This window comes from Solanum lycopersicum, chromosome 5 (assembly GCF_036512215.1).
Source record: "Solanum lycopersicum chromosome 5, SLM_r2.1".
Classification (NCBI taxonomy): Eukaryota; Viridiplantae; Streptophyta; class Magnoliopsida; order Solanales; family Solanaceae; genus Solanum; species Solanum lycopersicum.
The window spans coordinates 39,458,512-39,467,733 of NC_090804.1; the positions used below are offsets into that span (position 1 = coordinate 39,458,512).

The window sequence follows — 9,222 nt, forward strand, 5'->3', positions numbered from 1 at the left end:
AGAAATGAGGTTTTCCATGACAAAATTTGTTTATTTTGTTGGGTTTTTTCCTCCTATATCAACAAGAACATGATTCTTATTTAGGTGGTCAATGTTAGTCAATTAAAGAAGGTAACAACAATTCTTTTTCAAAAATGGAAATCCCTTCTTTCCCACTTCTTCCTTGAGAGAGAAGGTGGGAATCAACGACAAAATTATCCTTGCCAAGGGGTGTCAAATGAAACTCATTCGCCAGAAAATTTAACTATATATAGGTTAAGATTTGATTCAATAAATATATATATACAAGTGCTGACACTTCTTAACACAAGTCTAAGAAGTCTTAGTTTGCAGGTTAAGGTGTTGCAGAAGTTCCTTAAGGTCAATCATTGATACTCCCTCTTGAAAATCATGGATCTGACACTAGAGGAAAAGATTTGTTTCATTCACCTACCTTACACTTCTCTTTCATATTTATTTACCCTCTGCTTCTTTGGCTTAGGATTATTAGTTGTTCCATCAATGGTGGCAGAGGAAGAATGGGGTTCCCTTCTTTTTCAACCAATCAAATAATTAGTCTTCCACCCGGTGCTTAATGGAGAGCATCAACGCAGCAACTACATCATTAGTGTCTTAAGAGGAATCACCATTGAAATAGACAAAAGAAGAAAAGCCTTGGAGACTTTTTTATGTATGAAAGGTGGTTGTAAGAAAAAAATTAGACTTAAATGGGAGAGTTCACTTTTCATTGAGGAGAAATGGAGTTCCATTTTCTTTTATTTTTCTTAGATGACAAGCACCACCTCTTAAAAATATTTATTTTGGCCTTTTTCTTATTTTTGTCGATATTTCTTTTAATTTTAAAATCTAGATGATGCTTTAACTAATGAAAATTTAATGAAATAAGAGAAGGGTGTAGAAACCCCCTTAATTCCATGAAAATTTAATAAATTTAATGAAGGGTAAAAAATTCTCTCAATTCGATATAATATGTGGAGTTTTTTTGTAAACCCACAATTAAACCTCCATAAATAGGTGGTTTTTGTAGTTTTCTGTTTCAGAATCTTTTTAGATTACAATTGTTTTATAGAAAAAAAATTCAAATATATATTAAACCTTTATTCAATAATTATGCTTACTCTCAATCATTACAATTCATTTATATGTTCATAGTTAGTTGCTCATGATTATATACCAATATCAAAAGTTTTATGGGGTCACTTGTGACTCTAGAACCATACAACGACTAGGGGTAGTCTCGGGTAATAAAAATAATTTTTTTGTTTTACGGTATACTACTGTAATGGAACTAGCTTTATGTACTTATACAATATATACTGCTACTTATTTCTTGATCTGCCATTGATTATCCCTACGGATATTCAATTATAAGAGTTCGGTAAATTTCATAAACTTTTTTGGTGATAAAATGGCATTCCCATTTTTTAAGGTGTTTGCTATCTACATTGGAGTCTAACTACTTATTTGCATCAGGCAAATGGGGCATTTCGGGGGGTGGGGGGGTGGGGGGTAACTCTCTATTCTCCAACCAAACATTTTTCTATATAGAGTTGGAATGCCTTAAACGGATGTGTGGTAATAGGTAAAACCCTTAGTTATCCTTGTAGGGGGATATACCAACAAACTCTCCTTTATACTAGCACAATTTTAGGTTAAGCTATGAGCATCGAATTTATTTGTGCTAATTAATGGCAGACACATAATTATGTTTTGATTACTTTAATTAATGGAAGCTACATATTATGTTTTCAACCGCTTCATTTGGATAAAATATTAATTATATGACTTGGACAATACCTCCTAAATGTAACTTGTAACTTCATCAAATGATATTTCTACATTAAAAAGTGATTAAAAAAATTACTTGGCTAGACAACTAACCAAGCGATATCGAAAATACAGTATTATGTGTCTTAATAGAGCTTAAAACATATCATAAAAAACATTGTGACTGGTTGGTCTTAAGGATATAACTGTAGTTGTTGGTGTTAGAGCCCTTGCCTACACCCTGGACATAGCTGGCATTCCAAGATAATTGTTGGCCTCGAGGAAACCCTTGGCCTGGGTTACTAACTCAATGGAATACTTTAAGAACCATTACTATGATCAAGTGAACAAATTCAAATAGCTCAATAGTATAACTTGAATATTTAAAATTCAAAAATTCAACTTGGCCAAAATAACAACTCAAATCTTTAATTTATGAATGATAATGTAAAAACAGCTAACTACTGACTGTCTAACTGTCTATGAAGCCTACAAAACAAAAAAGATGGATGTTGAGACAAGCCCCATAACATCCTAATGAAAAAAATTAATTAAAATCAAAATAATAAAAAGTGTCCTCCGAAATGCAAAGAGGGTCTCCAAAAGACTCTGAACTCCTCACTGGATCAACACTGCACTTGAATATCGATCCTTGTTACCTGTTTCTGCATCATAATACAGTGCAGGTTAATTGGCATCAGTACATAGAATGTATAAGTATGCGAGTTGGAATGCTAAACATAGCACAGGCTTGAAAAGATTCTGAAAGAAAACACTTAACTTTGCTCTTCTCAACTCATGAATAAACTTAACTCATAATAAAGCAAAGAAACACATGCAATATACAGGAAGATTTATAAAATAGTAAATCCAACTTAGTTCGTTAAAGAAAATACAATAAAACTCAACTTTACTCATATACAAAGTGATATAGTTTAGATGGGAGTTTCTCTAACCAACAACCACCACTTTGAGCCTAAGTGGTGATACAAAGTTTCTACATCATGTTGCCAAACTATCCTATACTTTGCCATCACATAGAACTACTTAACTTAGTAGATCCACTAGCTTATCTTAAGGAGTCACCGAAAAAGTATGATCTTTTAATAATCATGATGGCTACATGGTTTATGGAAACTTGAGTTAATTAATATGAACTTAGATCCCTACATCGGTTCTCAATACTACTCCTGAAGGTATACTTAGCTCATACATTTTTGAAACATACTTTTTTCTTTTGTTTGAGATAACTACTCAAAACTTATCTTGAAAGATCTTGAAATCGATGTTCCCTTTTCTTTCTCAAATGTGAAAACATTTATAAAGTCTTTGGAAATACTTAGTTCATTATAGATTTTTGTGAAATGAACTCAACTCTTTACTCTTTGTTTAACTTGAAACTTAAGTCTTAAAACAAAGTTAAAACACATGTAAAAGACTTTGTAATTAAAAAGTTTTAGAACTTATCTTGACTTTTGACTTAACTCTTATCTTCTTTACTTGATTTTTAACTAATCCTTCAATTGAATTATGGATTCAATAATCGGGATTTGTGATTGGAAAGATGTCATGAACTTTAGGAATGATTTAAGATAGCTAATCATGAGAAAAAAAACTAAAAAATCAATATTTCAAAGTTGTTACGTGATGCGAAGAGGATTTTAAAATTTTGTTCTAAATCGTCTTTTTAGGAAGAACACTGTGTGACAGTTTCACGACGTGAAAAAGGAATTCCCAAATCTGGGAACCTTCCCCGCAATGCGCAACCAGTTTCAAATTTCATCCAATGAAATTTCTTCTTTGTTTTACATCTATAAATCCTCTAAACTCTATGGGATCCTTTACCCAATAATTAGAATCGTCTATACCCTCAATATGCATTAGATTCTACTCGAAAACACTATCAAATACGCTCCAATCAACAACACCTACATGATTTCAAATGAAAATTACCACGAACTCAAGGATTTACTTTCAAGTATAATAGCTTCATCGAAATTGAATCATAATTGGCGCGTGGGACAATTAACCCAACACTATGTGATCTCACATACCTAATACGAATAAATCCTTGGCAAAAACGACGACTAGATTGATCGATCTTGAAGAATCTTTCCCTTTCTTATTCTTTCTCCTCTTTTCTCCTTTAAATTCCAATTTTCTAAAACTGAATACAATATGATTTGACCCATATTAAACTCCTAAAATGCATTTAATAATAGGGCAATGAAAATATGTGAATAGACCTTAAAATCCGGATTTGGGTACTTCCTTATTCCAATAGCCCAATTTCTAAAAGGTGTATCTCACTCATACGAACATGGAATTGCTCGGTTGACATGGAAAGATCATTCAAAGAGAATTCCAAGATAATTCAATCCATAAATTAAAATACACCTATATCATGCTTATCTAGAAGTTATGATCGTTTGAAGTTTATCAAAAACTCACTTTCCTAGCTTAAACAATTTTCCAGATTTTTCATTCTTTCCGAAAAAAAATTATTTCATGTTCTTAGGTTCTTCATTGAAAATTCACATTTTGAGATGTTACAATATATTCCCCTTTGGGACATTCGTCCTCAAATGTAATTGTTCTAACTAGGTTAAGGGTGTAACATGCAACATTCGTTTCAAACAAACACAAAGGAATTAAAACCAGCGTTCCAACTTGTAAATAAATACTAAGAAAGGGTTAGTACCTTAATTTAGAATTTCTTGAGTTTCGCAAAGATGTGGATATCTCTTCTTCATACTATTCAACTAATAGACTTCTCCCAAGTCATGATACAACTTGCTAGAACCCGAACGAATGGAATATCTGGAGTTTTAAGCTTCCTCTATGATCCTCTCTTGAAGTCCATCCACCATTTTAACACACTCCTACCTTAATATCAAAATACACCATCTCTCCGTTGTTCAAAAGCTAATACGTTTTCCTTATGAGCATTTGCTTTCAATTCAAGCAACATGGGGTGTTGGTCTTGCTTGTCTTTTACTTCTGACACTAATTATGACTCAACCCCATTCTTCACCACTATTCCTCATTTTGTGAAATCCATAAGTCTGACTCTCAGGCGTGCAAGTCTGTACAAATCTTTTACTAACTCACTCTTTTCTTCCTCAACATGGGTGGTACCACCCATAGACAACCTACTTAAAAAATCAGCAACAACATTAGCCTTACCTCGGTGGTAAAAATACTCATGTCATAATCCTTCGATAACTCAAACAATCTTCTCTAAGATTAAGCTCTTTCTGAGTATAAACATATTGCAGGCTCTTGTGATCGGTGAACACATCCACATGAACACAATAAAAATTATGGCGCAATACCTTCAAGAAAAAAACTTCAGCAACTAACTCTAGATCATGGGTTGGGTAATTCTTCTCATTAACTTTCAAATGTATGGATGAATAATCTATAACATTGCCATTCTACATTAATAAACAAACCCTCTCAACTCGAGATGCATCACAATATACTACAAAACCTTGAGTACCTTCTAGTAAGGTCAAATTGGGCAGTAGTCAACCTCTTCTTCAATTTGTGATTTTCTCACAACCATCAAAAAATTTGAATACACTTGTCTTCTGGGTCAACATGGTAAAAGGAGACAAAATAGAGGAGAACCACTCTACAAACCTTATATACCAACCAGCTAAACCCAAGAAACTTTTAATATCAGTTGGAGATGTGGATCTAGGACAATTCTACACTACCTCAATTTTCTGAGTGTCAACTTTAGTTTCCTCTCTAGACACAACATGGCCTAACAATGCAATAGACTCAAGCTAACTTATACTTAGAGAATTTGGCATACAACTCCTTACCTTTTGAAATCTTAAGAACTATTCTGAGATGGCTAGCATGATCTTGTTCATTACATGAATATTGTAGTATCTCATCAATGAAGATGACGACAAACATATCACAATCAGGTTTGAACACCTCTATTCATAAGGACCATGAATATCGTTGGTGCATTGGTTAAAACAAACGACATTAATAGAAACTTATAATGACTATAGCGGGTCCTGAATGTTGTCCTTTGAGTATCACATTCCCTGACTTTCCACTAATGGTAGCCTGATTTAACGTAAAGTTTTTAGAAACATGAAGTACCTTGAAGCTGATCGAAAAGATCATGAAATCTTGTAAGAGGATACTTATTATTGATCATAAGCTTGTTCAATTAACTGTAATATATACACATCCTAATAGAATCATCCTTCTTTCTCCAAAATGAGATCGGAGCGTCCCAAGGTGAGACACTTGGTGGAATAAAAACTTTATCTAGGAGATCCTTTAACTGTTTATTCAACTCTGCTCTTGTCATTCTTTATGGTGGAATAGAGATAGGACGATATCTACAATGATGTCCATGAAGAAGTCTATTTCTCTCAGGGACTCCAGGTAGATCATCAGGGGAAAATTTTTGATACTCTATTACTAAGGATCTAACTGAATGAGAGATATCTCAACAATAGAGTCATTAAGTTTTACTAAGTGATAGATACAACCCTTTGAAACTAACTTTCTCTCCTTAAGGAACGAAATGAAACGACTATTACGCACTGTAGAGTTACTACTCCATTTTACGATTGACTCATAAGGAATCTGAAACATGACAACTAGAGTTCTACAATCTATTGATACTTAATAGGCATGAAACTAGTCTATAGTTAGAATGACATCCAAATCTACCATGTCTAACTCAAATAATTCAGCCATGGTGCTTTTGTGATTGATGGAAATGGGACAATCACGATATACTCTTTATGCTAGAATACAATGCCTATAGTTGTAGAAACACAAAAGGTTTCTCAAAGTTTCTCAAAAAAGAACATCAAATTTATTTGCAACTTAAGAGGTTAAACAAGATAAACTTGCTCCTACGTCTAGAAAAGCATAAACTTAAAAATTAAAGACTTTGATCATACCAATTAAAATATCTGAAGAGTTCTCTTTATCTTGGCGACTAGTGATTGCATAGAAGCAGTTTGTTCCTTCCTAATACCAGAATAGGTCCTCTAGGTGCAACCCTGTCAGGTGGCGCGGCTAATTAAGATTAGGAATTATTGCCCCTATTACCATTTCCTTGCATGTTCTCAGGACACTCCATGATTAAGTGACCCTCTTGCCCGCACTTGAAACAACATGTATGCCCATCACGACACTTACTCTGTTGGTATGTACCACACTTAACACATGCAGGAGCCTTACTTGACATTTTTATAGAACTGGCCAAGAACGTCAAGTAAGGCTCCTGCATGTGATAAATGTGGTAGGACTCATCCAGGTAAATGTTGTGATGGATAGAAAGGTTTATATAAATGTGGTCAAAAGGGTTACGAGTGAGTGACCTAAGAACAGGTCGGGTAGTAGAAATCCGGGTGACATAGCCCAATTTTAATCAGTTGCCTCATAAAAAAGGGCTGCACCTAGAGGAGCGATTTTTGGTACTAGCGGATGGGCAAACCCCCTCTATGCAATAATTAGTCGCCAAGAGCAAGAGAATTGTCCAGATGTGGTCACTAGTATGTCAAAGTCTTTTCTTTTGATGGTTATGCTTTGCTAGACCGCAAGAGCAAGTTTGTCTTTTGCAACTCCTTATGTTGCAAATAAGTTTAAATTCTTCCTAAGAAACTTTGTGAACCCTTCTGTGTTACTTCACATTTTGGGAAGTCTATTCTAGGTATGGACTGGCTTAATGCCTGTTTTGCATCAATAGATTGTAGAACTCGAGTTGTCAAGTTTCAGATTACTAATGAGGTAATTAGCTAGAGAGTGGAGTAGTAGTTCAGCAATACCTCAGTATCATTTCATTTCGTACCTTAAGGTGAGGAAGTTAGTTTCAAAGGATTGTATCTATCACTTAGTACAAGTTAATGACTCAAGTGCTGAGGTATCTTTCTTTTAGTTAGTTCATATAGTAAAGAGTTTCTACAGGTTTTTTCTTATGGTCTACCAAGAGTCCCTCCTGAGAGAAATAGACTTCGACATAAGCATCATTCTAGATACTCACTCTATCTCTACTCCTCCATATAAAATGACACCAGCAGAGTTAAAGGAGTTGAAAGAACATTTGAAAAATATGTTAGATAAGGGTTTCATTCGACCAAGTGTCTCGCCTTGGGGACCCCAATCTTGTTTGTGAGAAAGAAAGATGGTTTCCTTAGGATGTGTATAGATTACCGTGAATTAAATAAGCTTATCATCAAAATTAAGTATCCTCTTCCAAGGATAGATGATATTTTCGATCAACTTCAGGGTGCCACCTGTTTCACAAAAATAAAACTCAAATTTGGCTACCATAAGGTGAAATTTAGGGAATGTGATATTCCAAAAATAGCTTTTAGAACCAGATATGAGAACTATGAGTTTTTGTTCATGTCATTTGGTTTAACTATTGCACCAACAACATTCATGGACCTTATGAATAGAGTATTCAGACCTTATATAGATATGTTTCTTATCGTTTTCATTAATGACATACTAATTTATTCAAGGAATGAAGAAGATCATGCTAGTCACATCAAGATTTAGACTTTAAAAGATAAAGAGTTATATTCCAAGTTTACCAAGTGTGAGTTTTGACTTAAGCCTGTGGCATTCTTATGCCACAGAATTTCCAGTGATGAAATTAGAGTTGATACCCAAAATATAGAAGTAGTTCAGAGTTGGCCTAGACCAACATATCTAACTGATATTAGGAGTTTTTTGGGTTTGTCTTGGTATTATATAAGGTTTGTTTAGGGGTTTTCATATATTTCTTCTCCTTTACCAGAGTTGACTCCGAAGACAGTTAAATTTCAGTAGTCTGAAGCTTGTGAGAAAAGCTTTCGGGAGTTGAAGAAGAGGTTGACTACTGCCCCAGCTTTGATCATATTTAAAGGTACTCAAGGTTTTGGGGTGTATTGTGATGCATCTACAGTTGTGTGGGGCTGTGCTTTAATGCATAATGGAAAGGTTATAGCTTATGCTTCCAGAAAGTTGAAAGTTCATGAGAAAAATTATCCAACCCATCACTTAGAATTAGTTTTAGTTTTCTCTTTGAACATATGTAGGCACTATTTGTATGGTTTTCATTTGATATATTCACTTATCACAAGAGCTAATGTCACGCCCTGAGCTACCCCGAGACGCGGACATGGGACCTAGGACCACAGGTGATCCTAATCTAACCCTGCTGGCATGATCATGAGCATACTAAAAAATATAAACTGATGCGGAAGCTAAATCATACTTAAAATTAAAATATGGTCAATACCCATATGCTAAACTAATATATATAAAAACTGATGAGTTTAATACAAAGAAGTTATTAACTCAATACTAAGTTGAAACTATGTCTGAAATAAGTCTCAAACTGACTAGAAATGTTGGGACAAGCCCTAGCTTAGTCTAGCAAAAAATGAAACTAAAAGAACAAAATACCAAAAGAAAACATGA

General features: G+C 34.2%; 1 pseudogene; it reads right to left on the reverse strand.

The window, feature by feature from the left end:
• Nucleotides 1-1,528: 1,528 nt before the first annotated feature.
• On the reverse strand, nt 1,529-1,643 carry LOC112941609 (U6atac minor spliceosomal RNA; annotated as a pseudogene).
• Between the last annotated feature and the right edge of the window lie 7,579 nt (nt 1,644-9,222).